We start from the raw sequence: 14980 nt of genomic DNA on the forward strand, positions 1-14980 counted from the left end.
CTCATCGATGTTTCTATCTCTCTCCCTTTCCCTTCCTCTGTATCTAAAAATCAATAAAGAAAAAATATGTTTTTTAAAAATTAACATTTTGGAAATAAAATTAAATAGCCATCTAAAGGGGGTTATTTAAAATAAGGAATCTCTATAGTGAATGAAGCCTTGAGAAAGGACTTACATCTATATGCACTGAACCAGAAAGTTGTTGAAGTTATAGCATTAAAAAAAAATAGCAAGTTGCAGAATAATATATAAGTATGACTCCATCCTTGTATTTAATGTATATTGGCATTTTCAAGAAAACAGTCCAAGCAACATATACTGATTTTTTCTCAGCTGTTCTCTTAAGGATGGAATCATGAAGGATTTCACATTCAATTAATTTCTGTACAATTTGTTACAAGCATGCATCACTGCATAATCAGACAAATTAGAATGTTTTTAAGCCTAAAAGTTTTGAGTAGGTAGCTCCAGATTTGAATTCTAGCCCTGCCACATCTGTGTGAATTTTGATAAATTACTGAGTCTGTTTCTCTGGTTTTAAGTGAGAATAATTGTGACCTCCATGCTCTGCAATGTTTTTAAGGTAGTAGTAGCGGTAGTAGTTATTCAAGGGCTTTCTAAATCCGGAGGGTCTGGTCTGATGGCTAAGCTGGGGGGTCTTAGTGTCACACACCGTACTCACAGTTGCTAGAAATAGAAATTTACTGGCAACAGACCTGGAACACAGCCAGAGAACCCTGCTGCATAAACCCTTCGAAGTCAGTTCTACCAAATTCAAGGTTCCAATTGCTCACCCTACTTCTCTTCAGCCTTTATGATGGCCAACCAGTTGGCTTTGCCCACGTGTTCCTTAATCCTCTGCTCTGGACCAGGTACTATATGTCCCTAGTTCAAATGTGATGCTTGTTTGCATCAGGTTAGTTCTCCGCTCAGAAATGCACACTAGTAACCAAGTGCCCCCCGGAAGAGGTCTACTCCCTCACCAGGCCCTCAGAGCCAGAGATCTGATCCCTTTTCTCTTCTTGTGCATTATTAGACTTCCTTTTCCACCCCCCACCCCAAGATATGTCTTCCTCTGCTTCCTTTTTTGATCACACCCTCTATGCCCTTCAGAAGGATGTGCAACATTCTCTCTAAAAATTCCCACCAGCCCTGTGGTTTTCTGATTCCGTTCATCAAAAAACAGGTGTTGATAAGAAAATAAAGTAAGTACAGAGTGCCTTTATAGAAACTCCAAGGCAGCCTTGATGTGTATGCTATTACATGAAAATGTCTATGGAAATCAGGAGGGAAAATGTAGACAACTTAAAAATAGAAGCACAAATCTGAATATAAAATTAGATTTAGTTCTTAAGTAGGTTTTTCTCAATGTTATTTAATTGACCACCTGTATCAAAATCCCTCAAGAAGGTTGTCAAAATGAAGGCTCCCCATCCAAATTTACTGAATAATAACCAATGGGGGTGGGATTGTTTTTTTGAGACTAGTCTGAGAAGCACTACCCTAGTTACCTTGCTAAGGTTTTCAATAACATTGTTGTTGCCAAAGGAAAATAACTTTATGTTATAGTGGTCATTTACATTTCTTTCAAATCCCACATTTTAATTGCTTACATTTTTTATTAATTGGGAAAACAAAGTTCCACAATCATTAGTGATTTCAACTGTTTTTCATCTTTTTATTTATTTTTCTTAAAGTGCTGTATTGATTCAGTAAGCAGTTTCTCTGCCCCACTGAACAAAATCACAAACACTTATTCCAGGCCTCTCTGGTCTAATCTCATTCCAGCTACCATGTCCATTTGCAGAAAATTTACCTTGTGGAATGGTTTATAAACCAATGTTTCAAGGACAAAACAGTTTGGAAAAAGAACCAGAGTCAATTCACCAGAAGACTGAAGCATGAACCCACAAGCATAAAGGGCTCCCACAACTTCTCAGTGGTTAAAATGCGTATTTCCAGTGTTGTTGTTTTTTTAAACTTATTTTTCCCTTTACTGATTTTAGAGAGAGAGGAAGGAAGAGGGAGAGATAGAAACGTCGATGAGAGAGGGAACATTGATTGGCTTCCTCCTGCATGCCCCCCACTGGGGATTTGGCCCACAACTCCGGCATGTGCCCTGACCAGGAATTAAACCGGTGACCTCTTGGTGCATGGGTCGATGCTCAACCACTGAGCCACACCAGCCAGGCCGGATTTCCAGTGTTAAAAACATGGTTCCAGAAACAGGAGAAATACAATCACAGGGTCATTAGCCGAGCTGAATTTAACCAAGGTCACTATTACTGACAACTGTAGTCTTCCTTTTGCCTTTAATTAAAAGGTGTACAACTGCCCCAGCCATTCGAGTTTGAAATGCAACACTCTCAAAAGGGGCCCACACTGGAGTTTCTTTCTGAGCACAGGAAAAGGCAAAACAGTCAGGCAGCGTTCACACCGAGCCTGAGAGGGTTAACAATGAGTCATCACTGGCTTCCTGTTTCCAAATTCTCCCAGGCAGTCATCAAATCAAACAGTCAAAATGAATAGTTCGTGATAGGTCTCTGGACACTCTTAGTTGTACCCTTACTGAATCTGTGGTTTAGTCAACTGTGATGTCACTGAAACGAGTACAACAGAAGTTTAAAAATCAAAAACACCAACTTCACCAAAACTCAAAGTTTATCATCCTTAATCAAGTTTAAACCCACTACATTTAAAAACAGTTCTTTTAAAAGGAATGGAACTTCAGTGACATGATGTGTAATTTACACAAAAGGGTAAATCAAAGGATGCACATGCGATTTGAATATTTTTAAACATGTGATTTGAATATTTTTCTTCAACTAAATTGTCGTGTTTTACCCACAAACTTTACACAAGACCAGGAAAAGCTTTTGCCTCCTTAGAAAAAAATAATACTAGTTACAGATTTCTGAAAGGTATTTATGAGAACAAGAAATTATAGAAGGGCTAATGTAATGTGAAAATATTAAAATCAGTGAGGGCATATTCCATCCTAAAGAAGCTCTGGGGGAATTAAGAACGTTGTATTCTTAGTCACTATAGCAGTCTTCCCACCTAGAGTTAAAATGAGGACACTGAGGCTCAGAGAAGTTAGAAACTGCCTGAGGACACACAACTACTAAATGGCAAACAGAAATCATGTTCCTAACTACGTCATCACCCTTGACGTAACATGTGTTAAAGCTTTGTACAGTGTGTGGCATGTAGCACATGTTCAAGAACTAATATTACTAAATACCCGTTGAATGTTTGCAAGGTTCGCAGGCTACACCAGGGCTCAGCAGAAAAGAATGCTATGATCAATGGGGAATGTTTTGTGGACATGAAATATGTGAATGATCACACTTGTGCCATAGGTTTACTATCCTTCTTCCACATAAAATAAAGACTTCTGATGTCTGACAGTCTTAAATTTTCTCTTCTCCATTTCAGTATTTGGATTAAAAATCAGGCTGTTGCCCTGGCCGGTTTGGCTCAGTGGTTAGAGAGACAGCCTGAGGACCAAAGAGTCGTGGGTTTGATTCCGGTCAAGGGTACGTACCTCAGTTGCGGTTTGATCCCAGCCCTGCTGCGGGTCATGCAGGAGGCAACCAATCGATGTGTCTCTCTCACATCTATGTTTCTCTCTCTCTCTCTCCTCCTCCCACTCTATCCAAAGATAAATGGAAAAATATCCTCAGGTGAGGATTAAAAAATAAATGAATAAATAAATTAATTAAATTAAAATCAGGCTCTCATTATATGACACCAGATTACCACGTCCACTTCCTCCTTCTACTAATAGACTTCCTAGTCAAATGCCAAAGTGTTCTTTGGAAAAGATGGTTTCATCACTTAACCCCATCAATGAACCTACCTTAAATTGGCCACCTTATCAAATCAAAATTCCACTCCCTGGCTTTCAAGAGCCTTAATAAGACATGAAAGGAACATGCCTTTAACTCTTGTTCAAGTACCTACTAATCAAGTAAATACCTGATAAGAATGGCCATGTTTCATTATGCAGAGCACATGAGTGTTTGTGTTACTCCAAAACAATAAGAAATTTTTATTTTTTTAATTAATTTATTTATTTATCTATTTATTTTGGATATAGCCCATTAAAAATAAGTAAATGTCTAAGGATCTCATTTGATTTTTATTCAGAATAAAACAGCTTGATTGGGAGACATAAAAGAAAGAATTCAGACAGAAAATTTGCATTATTAATATGCATGGTAATGTTAATATCCAGGCAAACTTTAAACAGCTTTCTAATCTTTAGAACTGAAATTGAAACATGAATCACGAGAATGAAAAGTCAGAACTGTTAAAAAAAAAAAAAATGGCCTGGCGCCTTTAATATTCAAGATTATGCAAGGCAGCCATTTCCAAGAGGGCTTTGAAAGGTTAACTAGAGCAATTAAAACATATGAATTACTGGTGCTTATATAAAAGAGCTGCTTTTAATAACGCAAGTTACTAAGTAATCACCAGTGTGAATTAGTCTCTAAATCAGCTACATAAATGGACAAACATAACATGAATTTAATTTAAAATTTAGAAAGCAAATCAAACACCGTGTGCTTTGAAGACTTAGCTATTTGCCAAAGGTTTAATTGGCTTTTCCACTCAGCATGAGGAGATCCTGGATTGCACTAGAAATTCATGTGATTTGCTTAGAAATGCAAATAATTTGTGACAAAAGGCACATCGAGATTATTCCTGAGTTGAACATTCTGATGTCAACTCAGGATTTTTAAATGTAAACTCACACATCCCACTGGAATGAGCAAGTCAACAGGTACCAATAGAGTGCTTTTTTGTTTTTGTTTTATTTCTAAGTGATTATCATTGTTCCTTCATGGAGGAAGTTGATCTTAGTTGAATTTATCAGTGGGCTTCAGTTTGATGAAAGGTTTGGTGATTCATATGAAGTTATAGCTAAAAACAATCAATATTAGATGTGATGTAGTTAAGTTGAGAAGCAAAAACATTCTAGACTTGTTTTTCATTTAACAAATATTTCCTGAGCATCTGTGATCCATTAGCCCAAAGGGACAGAAGACTGACTCTAATACTTTCAGGGATGACTATGAGTCATTTCTTGTGGTGTCATTTGAAGTCACTTATAAATCTTTCACCGGGTTGAGGGGAAAATGCTAGCATTAGACAGAACCACAAATCCAGTGGATTAAAAAGTGTTTAATTTGTAAACGTATCCTCCAGTAAGGCATCTGGCATTTCCTAGGCAGCACCTACACACTTCTTCTACTCCTCATATTTTGAGCAAGCATTGCCAGACTTTTCTCCTCTGTGAAAAGCAACCTCACTCCCTGGATGGATGCTCTAAGTAGGATTGGGCAGAGTCCTTGAAGGAGGAATACGATTAAGCTGGTTTAGTTAAATCCTGGGGGCTGAAAGTAAAAAGAGGTAACTATTATTCACAATTCTTTAACTATTTTTATCAGTCTCTCTCAGGAGCCAACTCCAGAGAAATTCTCCTCTCTAGGAGTAAATCTCTCTGCTGGGGACACCCATGGGGACACCCTCCCCTCAGTTTCTCCCTCCAAACCTCTCACTGGCAATCAGTCCTAAGAAACAAGGCAAAAGTAGGCAAGAAACTGGCCCTGAGACCACCATATGGGTAAAACACTAGGATTCTCCGCCTGGTCATTCAAATGGTGCGTGTTTTATTTAAAAACAAGTTTCTTTTTTAAAATCCCCAAGGATCAGCTGACACATAAATTCCAGCTGAGATTCCCAAGGGGCCAACAATGAGCTGGATGTATGCTTGAACTGAAAAGCAGCAGCCAGTTCATTTTCCAGGTATATTCCAACAACATTCCATGCCTTTGAATGAAGAAGCTGTAATGGGACCACTGGTAAACAGGAGGAGGCTATTTATAGCTATAAAATGCCTACTAGAATGAAGTATAGAGTACATTTTTGAAATTCAATTGAGCATCTATTCACAAACATAAGACTGTCCCACTGAAATAAGGTCTGGGAAAAAATAAAACCCAGTGGCTTAATCTTTATAAACCCATCATAGAGAACTACCACCAAAAACTTCACACGGAAGTAAAAAATTCAAGTATAATTTATCTGCTGGAACAAATCTGCCCTATTAACAGGGCCTTGAATCATGAAATCACAAGTCAGCATCTTACTGATACTCATAATTCTGGAAACTCCCTAACACCTAGGGCTTCATTTTCTTCTCCGTGACTAGCAGGGTGTTTGGAAAGCGGTGTGCCCCCTGGAGCTCACTTTGGAAGATGTCTGTTTAACTTATCACCAAACACTGATTTCCAGAAAGCCCCTCACCGCCAAGCCACTCAAATACTTGAGTCCCCCCGCCCCAGACCTCTAGACCTCTTTCTTGAATTACTTATTATGTATGTGGTTTTTTTTTGTTTCTTTTAAATTAAATTCATGGAGGTGACATTGGTTAATAAAATTATATAGGTTTTAGAATTTTCTTAAATTTCAGTAATTATACGGCCTTCAGTGTGGGTTGTTTTAGAGAGTTCTGGAAAAGTATGTTCTAGTGACATTACACGTTTCTGTGCACTTCATTAAAGACATTCAGTTAGGCTTCAATTACTGAGGTGAGGGGAAATGTCTTAAGAGTGGCTCATAAATGGCCTAAAAGTAAACATCCTCTAGAGAGGTATGCCACCCGTCCAACCCTCGCCCCTCCCTTCTCCACACCACCCACCTCCAAAGACAGAGCGGCGGTCTCTCAACGCTGACACCAGGTCCCAGTCGGAACCAGAAGCACGCGTATGGGTCACTGCCAGAGTCCCGCCCTGCCACCAGGAGCCACCGCTTCCTGCCTTCCCCATCAAGGTGAAAGCAACCCCTGGGAGCCGGCTGGGGCGCACAGAGGCAGCGCAGGCGGAGGCGGGCGATCGGAGGACTTGAAGAAAGGAAGTGAACAGCCAGCCCAAAACCCGACGCCGCCAACGGAAAAGGGACCAACGGCGCTCCAGGCCACGGCGCACATGGAGCCGGCGTGCACACTCGCTCGCTGCCGGTGCGCACTCACACTCAGGCACACGCGCGCGCCTACTCACCAGCAGCCCCTGATGTCCGGAGCCCGCGCGAGGCGGCGACTGCAGCGGCTGCCCCCGCGCCTGTCGAGTGGCCTTGGCATCCGTCTGGCCGCGGCAGCCCCGGCCGCGCCGGCTTCTGCCGAAAGGCACTGTGGCCGGGGGCTACGCACCCAGCGTGGAGGCGCCGGCTGGCTCGCCTCGGCCGTACTCCTCCCCCTCGCTGTGGACCGATGGGGCTTTGTTAGCTCCACTGGCGCCGGCTGCGTGCGTTGTTCTCCTCCTCCTCCTCCTCCTCTTTCCCTTCGCTGCCCGGGCCCCGCAGCGCCCGGGGCGATCAGAGCGCTCGCAGACCCATGCGCAGGCCGGGCCGACCCCGAGCCTGCTGCAGCCGCCCCCGCTGCCTCCGCCGCAGGAAAAGAGATTGTCACTACGATGGTCCTGGCTTCCCCGGCCCCGGCCCCTGGGTGCCGCCTCCGCCTCTGCCCCCGCCCCCTTTTCCGCGGCTGCGGCCTCCCGCATTCTGCAGAAAAAGCTCGCAGGTGGAAGCAGGTCCCTGCGGTTGCCCGAGCGAGAGGGAAACGATTGAGTGCGACTTTCTCATCTGAAACCCGGCACGTCCCTTCCTCGGCCCGGAACCACCTGGACTCTCAAATTGCTCCACCATCCATTTAGCCGAAGTGCACAGAAGTGGGTGCCTTTTAAGATTGCGGTGTACACACCAGTGATGCAGATAGATTTGACCGTGAACTCCACTGGAGTCGGGTCAAAAATGGGGTTTCGGAGAAAATCCCACTATACCTCTTATTAGGAGTTCCATCTTGAGATTTATCCATAACCTACCTCCACCGTGAAATACTTTAAACCCTACCCCCACCCCCACCCCTTAATCCCCATGGGTAATGCAAACTATTATGATATCCGTATATTATTATAATGATCAAGTACAGTGTCTTTAATATGGTCCTGTACTGTGCCAGGCACTGCAACATGGAACCTTATTCTATCCTCTCCATAGCCGTATAAATGGTACTGATTTTTCCCATGACACAGACATATAGAAGTTAAGATTTAAAATCTGATCTGAAATCAAAAGCTTTAAAAAAATTTTTTTCCCTTTATTGATTTTAGAGAGAGAGGAAGTGAGAGGGAGAGAGAGAGAGAGAAACATCAATTGGCCGCCTCCTGCATGCCCCCCACTGGGGGTTTGGTCTACAACCTGGGCATGTGCCCTGACCGGAATCGAACCAGCAACCTCTTGGTGCATGGGTTGATGCTCAGCCACCGAGCCACACCAGCCAGACACCAAAAGCTATTTTTATTGGCAAGAGATTCTACTAATTTACAACTGTTTTACAGACACTGCTGCTTCTGGGTGAAACACAGGCACTTTTCCACCTCTCCTGAGTTTTGTTGGGAGGTAACTTGCAAGTATGAAAAGTGACTGCAGAGAGGAGGTAGTGGAATATGGTTTTCCTAATCTAATTTTACCTTGGAGATTAAATGTCTAGGCCTGGCTTGGACACTGATTGACCTATTTAGCCTGAGGGATTTAAACTTTTTAGCCCTCACTCCCCCACATTGATTTTTTTTTTTTTTCAATCCTCACCAGAGGACATTTTTCCACTTTTTGTTCAGATAGAGTGGGAGGGGGGGGAGAGAGAGAGAAACATCGACGTGAAAGGGACACATCGAGTGGCTGCCACCCGCACAACCAACCAGAGCTGGGGCCAAACTGCAACCATGGTACACGCTCTTAGCGGAACCAAACCCAGGTCTCTCCGGACCGCAGGCTGACTCTCTAACCGCTAAGCCAAACTGGTCAGGGCCCTGCGTTGATTTTTAAAATAAAGAGATTTGACTATTGGAGGCAACCTGCAGCCTTGATTTTTATTTTTTATTTTTAATTTTTCCTTAACTCATCTTTATTATTGAATGTATTACAGATGCCCCCCTTTTCTTCCCCATTGACCCCCTCCTCCCCAACCCCACACCCCTTCAGTCCCCCCCACACTATTGTTGGTGTCCATTGTTTATGCATATATACATAGGGCAGGATGAGATAAGCCTTGATTTTTAAGAAGCAATGGGGGGAGGAAGTTTGGAAGGCTGGGTGAAAAAGGTGAAGGGATTAAGAAGTACAGATTGGTGGTTACAAAATAGTCATAGAGATATACAGTATAGCATAGGGAATACAGTCAATAACATTGTGATAATTATGTGTGGTGCCAGGTGGGTACTGGAAATATTAAGGGGAACAATTATGAAGTGTATGGTTATCTGACCACTGTGCTATATACCTGAAACTAAAACAAACAAAAATTTATGTTAAAAAATAAATTAAAATTTTTTTTTACTATAAGAACCTCAGCTTCCCTTTCTTCTTCAGAATACTCTGGGTATTTATTGCCTCGTCGTATTTCTGGTTGCAAACCCTAAGACTCTTGAATAAGTCTTTATCATTTATTTCTAGCCAAAGCCCCATTTATGCTCTGATTCATTTACACAAAGGTTCATTTACACTTGGTCGACAAATCCAAACTCTCATAAAACCCCAAATGGCCCAATACTCACTGTCTCCTAACCGCTAGGGAACATCATGTGACTGAAGTTCCGCCGATCAGAGGCTCCTATCCAGGTCCTGCATCTGGAGTCTGTGATTCATAGAAGAAATGTTATAAATAATTCATTATCTGTGAAATGGCTTTTGTGCCCATAGCAGCAGTGCCAGAGGTGAGAGCTGGGAGAATCTAATGGCGATGCTAGTGGTGACCTAAGTGGCTGTTTGATTCTAGCTACCAAGCTACCCTGCCTGGTTGATGAGCCTGATTCTCCAGCCTTCCTGTCTCCTTCATGTGCAACCTGATGGCCTTCTAAGACTTTTCCCTTTGATTAAATTAACCAAAGACCTGGCCACCAAGAACTCGGATATAGTGACTTTTGGAATTATCCAAGCTCTGCCTCCCTTTCATTTATTGAATTAATAAAATGTGGGCAGAGGTGTGTTATATCCCTTTTATCTTAAATATTTTAAAGTGTTCTATAATTTTACTTGTACTTTTAAAGATTCTATTTCAGCCTTGGCCAGTGTGGCTCAGTTGGTTGAAGTCCCGTCCCATGCACAGGGAGGTCTCGGTTCAATTCCCAGCCAGAATGCATATCAGGTTTTCTTGTTCCAGCCAGGAGGGGACAACCAATAAATGTTTCTCTCTCTCTTTCTCCCTCTCTAAAGTAAAAAAAAAAAAAAAAGTCTATTTCAATATTTACCCCCAAATGCAATATTTTTAACAAGATTGGATATAAATAAGCATTGCCCTCAATACTGGTTAGGATGAAGATTTGGATGAGGAAAAATATTTTTTTTCTACTTTTCTAAGTTCTTCTGGATGGATAAATAATCAAATTAACATAAAACAAGTTAACAGGAGAAAATGACCAAATGTATTATGATGTACATGTGGAGGTTTCCTAAGAATATAGCATCTGGCCTGGCTGGTGTGGCTCAGTGGTTGAGCGTCAACCCATGGACCAAGAGGTCACCAGTTGGATTCCCAGTCAGGGCACATGCCCAGGTTGTGGGCCTGATCCCCAGTGGGGGGCATACAGGAAGTAGCCAATCAATGTTGTCTCTCGTTGATGTTTCTATGTCTCTTTGCCTCTCCTTTCCTCTTCTCTAAAATCAATAAAGAAAAAAAAAAAGGAATATAGCTTCTGGGACACATTGAGGCTTATATCCCATTCTTGACTAAGGCGAGGGAGACAGAGATCTGGGACTTCACAGGGAAAGTGGGCAATTCATAGGTAGATGCACCAGAGCAAACATGTGGTAAACAGATTCTTGCCAGACCACCCAGAAACCATGGGGCACAGAGGGGAATCTAATAGACAGACTTTGCTTAGCTTCTCACAGTCTAGCAGATACTAATGTGAATATGTTAATGTTCCCTTCCTGAAGCAGGTTTTTCTATCTAATTTTTTTAGGTGGGTAGGGGGTGGTGTCAAAGATTTTTTTCTGAGTTTTTTGTTTCTTAAAAAGCAACCACCTTAATGTCTAGTCAGTGTTGCTCAGTGGTTGAGCACTCACCCATGGACCAAGAGGTCACCGGTTAGATTACCAATCAGGGCACATACCCAGGTTTGGGGCTTGATCCCCAGTAGGGGGTGTGCAGGAGGCAGCCAATCAATGTTTCTCTCTCACTAATGTCTCTATCCGTCACCCTTCCTCTCTCTCTAAAAAAATAATAAATAAATAAATAAGAAATAAGAAAACATATTTAAAAAAACAACCAGCTTAAAATAATCAATATTCCAAGAGGCATATTTTTAAGATGTCAAACTCTGCTGCCCCTTGCAATGAGATGAGTCCCCTTATCTGGTGGTGTAATTTTGATACACTGCAGGACATGAATTTGTCAGTATGTTAACAGAAGTTGTAAAATGTACACAATTCTTTTCCCCCAAGTAATTTCACTCCCAAGAAATAATTTATCCTGAGAAAATCTATAAGGAGAAAGAAGCTTTCTTCATAGAGATATTCATCACCAACTTTGGACATTCAAACCATGTATATGAGTTTTAAGTAACTTCAAAGCTGCTTATGATACAATGTTAATCAAATATAGGAGAATTTATTAAAATTACTCTCTAGAGATTATTTATGGGGAATTAGTACTGCTTTCTTTATATTTTACTTTAATTCTCCTTAATAGGCATGCTTTCCTCTTATTTAGGAACAAGAATATTTAATAATTAAAAAACAAACAGAATTGGTAGCCAAAAAAATTGGAGGTTGTATGTACAACTGTGCCTCATTTGTAACATGATCAATATTTGAGGAAAGAACAAAGGTAGGAAGAAAGAGGGAGGAAGGAAAGAAGGGACGTCATCATATTTTACAAACTAGACTGATGAGTTAGGGATTATGACTTCCCAGTCATTGCTTAGTTGATGGCATATATAGGAACAGGACATTACGTTCTAAATTGCTTTATTAAGCAATGCTACATTTGAGTATTTCCCAACTGTGACAAGTGGCAAAGCATTAATATTTTCTCACCGGATGAGTACTGTGGAGCCAACACTCACATTGTTTCTTGTCTCACAACATCAGGGATGGATTTTTTGTGAGAAGGTGGAAGAGCTCTAGGCTGTTGGTGTTCAAGACAAAGAGGTTCCTCCTTGACTCTGATTGGCCCTCAGATGGAGGACTGCCATTCTCTCTGAGTCACCCAAATGTCCACGAGTTTGAAATAGTCTCTAATCTGCCAGTCTGTCTGCATCCTAGTTGAATCTTCTTTGTTGAACACACAGTACAAAGAACAAGTATGCAGAATGAATTTACATTAACCAGGAAACCAAAATTACATCCATGTATTCCTATCATGGGCAGTTGACATAAAGTGGTGGTCCCTGGAGTAACAGCTGCCCTCATTGGGGGTCCCTTCTGAAAGCAGAGGTTCTTTGTTTCAGATGTAGAATTTCCTGGCTCTGGGTTATCTTTAAAGTCCAGAGAAAGACAAGAACTGAAATATCCAATCGATTCTATTGGTTAATTATTATGTACTTAAAATCATGTACTTCAAATCATGTACTTCAGAAATTATATTCTTAAAAACATGTATTCTTACAATTCTGGGTTTTGTTATTGTGTGTACCAACGGTTCTTGAAGTATGGCTCAGTGACCCTTGAAATCTTTTCAAACAGTCTGCAAGGCCAAACTCATTTTCATAAAAACACAGAAGTCCACTATTTGACTCTTTTGCCCTCATTCTCTCAGAGCTACATGTGGGATGTCACCACAGCTAGAATGCAGAAACAGACATGAGAATGCAGGCATCTATCAAGGCAGATGTGGTAGAGATTTGTGAAAACACAAAACAATGGCAATGTTTTGTTTTGGAAAATATCGTTTCATTGCAATAAAAGTGAGATACAATGTAATTAGTTTGTTATTTTTAATAACTTAAAGTATTTACAAGTGTATATTTTATTTACAAATATAGTAAAAATGAACAGATACACCTCACATAAACAAAAGCATGCTAGCGTCCTCAAGAGTGTTCGTGATCATCAGCAAGTGTGTAAAATAATCCTGAGGCCAAAGATTTTGAAAATCCCTGGTCTGTGCTATTAAGGAGCTAATAAGTTCTGAATAACCTATTTTTCATTTGTGAAATTACAGCATAACCATGGCAACTTGCCTGTGTCACAGAAAATAACTGCTGCAAACATGGAAACTGTGGGTGCATTTGGCTTCTCAGGCCTGCGATTTGCTCTGGCGCGCTCCCTGTTGACGGAGGCTTGGGAAACGCATGTCCCGTATGTCCCCATGGGCAGCATACTTGAGGCAGAGTTCCTGGAACCTTGTCTCTACTACCATTTAGAAACCGGCCTGGGCCTCCTTCCCTTGAGTCTCGTTCTTCTGAGAACACATGAATAATGGCTCTAGGTTGTTCTTGAGGTAGCTGGAAGCTAATGAGTCTGAAAGCATAGATAATGAGCTTTGGAGATGTCACAGTTACTAGTATTAAACATTTCAACATCCAGGCATATGTTTGATGAGAACATAAATTCTCTCTTTGGCTGATATTATTTGATCCCTTGGATTTGGGTGCATAAGGCCTTGATTGGTTAAGTGTGGAATAAATATTAATACAGGTATTTCTATTTTTATTGCACTCTGCAGGTATTGCATTTTTATCAACATCAAGGCAAGACCCTCTCCAGCAAAAAGATCGCGACTCACTGAAGGCTTAGATGATGGTTAGCATTTTTTGTCAATAAAAGCCTTTTAATTAAGGTATGTACATGGTTTTTATAGACCTAATGCTAGGGCACACTTAGTAGACTACAGTATAGTGTACACATAATGTTTATATGGACTGGGAAACCAAAAAATGTGTGTGACTTGCTTTATTGGGATATACAATTTGTCGCGGTGGTCTGGAACAAAACCCGCACTATCTCCAAGGCATGTGTGTAGTGTGGGGCTGTTAGATTTTTTTTAAAGACCCTTTTCTTTGCAGGCTTATTTACAGATACAGAGGATGTGTTTGGAAGGACGGAATAGTGGAGGGCGAGTGGATGAGCAGCGGTAGAACAGGGCCTGACCCTCACTGTCAAAACACCCTGTGGCCTCGCATTGCCCCGAGGCGGCTTCAGTGCGATGGAAGTTCCTCCTCCGCAGACCTTGGCTCTTACTTGACAGCTCTTCAGTAGGTCTGAGCAGCTTTCTTTTAAAAGAGAAAGTGGAAAATACACAAGGTGGCATTATACTGGTTATTATAACTTTCACTCCGCCCTGGCCGGTTTGGCTTAGTGGTTAGAGTGTCCGCCCGTGGACCAGAGTCCTGGGTTCGGTTCCCGCTGAGGGCATGTATCTTGGTTGCAGTTTGTCCCCGGCCCTGGTTGGGGTCATGTGGGTGGCAGCCACTCAATGTGTCTCTCTCACATCGATGTTTCTCTTTCTCTCTCCTTCCCTCTCTCCCTCCAGCTCTATCTGCAAAATAAATGCAAAAAAAAAAAAAATGTCCTCGGGTGAGGATTAAAAAAAACACAAAAACTTTACATTCCTTTGGTCAGCAGAAAAAGTATCTATTGTCTGTTTATAGAAAAAAATGTGCACACTGAATTTTTTATTGGAGTGAATAATACGGCCTTAAAATACAACTCTTAACATTTGTCTATGGCTGTATAAGCAAAGACATGACCTTTTCCAAGATCAACTAGTAAAAATAACAGATCTCTAACTATATATTTAGGGGTGTGCTGCTGGAGGCTCATAATATAGATACTGCTGATGTCTCAGTCTGCTCAGGCTGCTGTAAAACAATAGCACGGACTGCTGGCTCAAACCGCAGGATGAATTCTTTCTGACAGTTCTGGAGGCTGGTCCACAGCAAGGTGTCGGCTGATTCGGTTCCTGGTGAGAGCTCTT

General features: G+C 41.5%; 1 protein-coding gene across 1 annotated transcript in view; it reads right to left on the reverse strand.

Annotated features, from left to right (window-relative positions):
* The window catches only part of STAMBPL1 (STAM binding protein like 1), a 45282-nt gene extending 37854 nt beyond the window's left edge, over nucleotides 1-7428 (reverse strand). The window contains exon 1 of the mRNA XM_036265937.1: nucleotides 7068-7428. The gene's annotated coding sequence lies outside the window, so the exon portion shown is untranslated. The remainder of the gene's footprint in view (nucleotides 1-7067) is intronic.
* Between the last annotated feature and the right edge of the window lie 7552 nt (nucleotides 7429-14980).

The sequence above is a fragment of the Molossus molossus genome, unplaced genomic scaffold (genome assembly GCF_014108415.1).
Source record: "Molossus molossus isolate mMolMol1 unplaced genomic scaffold, mMolMol1.p scaffold_m16_p_17, whole genome shotgun sequence".
NCBI lineage: Eukaryota > Metazoa > Chordata > Mammalia > Chiroptera > Molossidae > Molossus > Molossus molossus.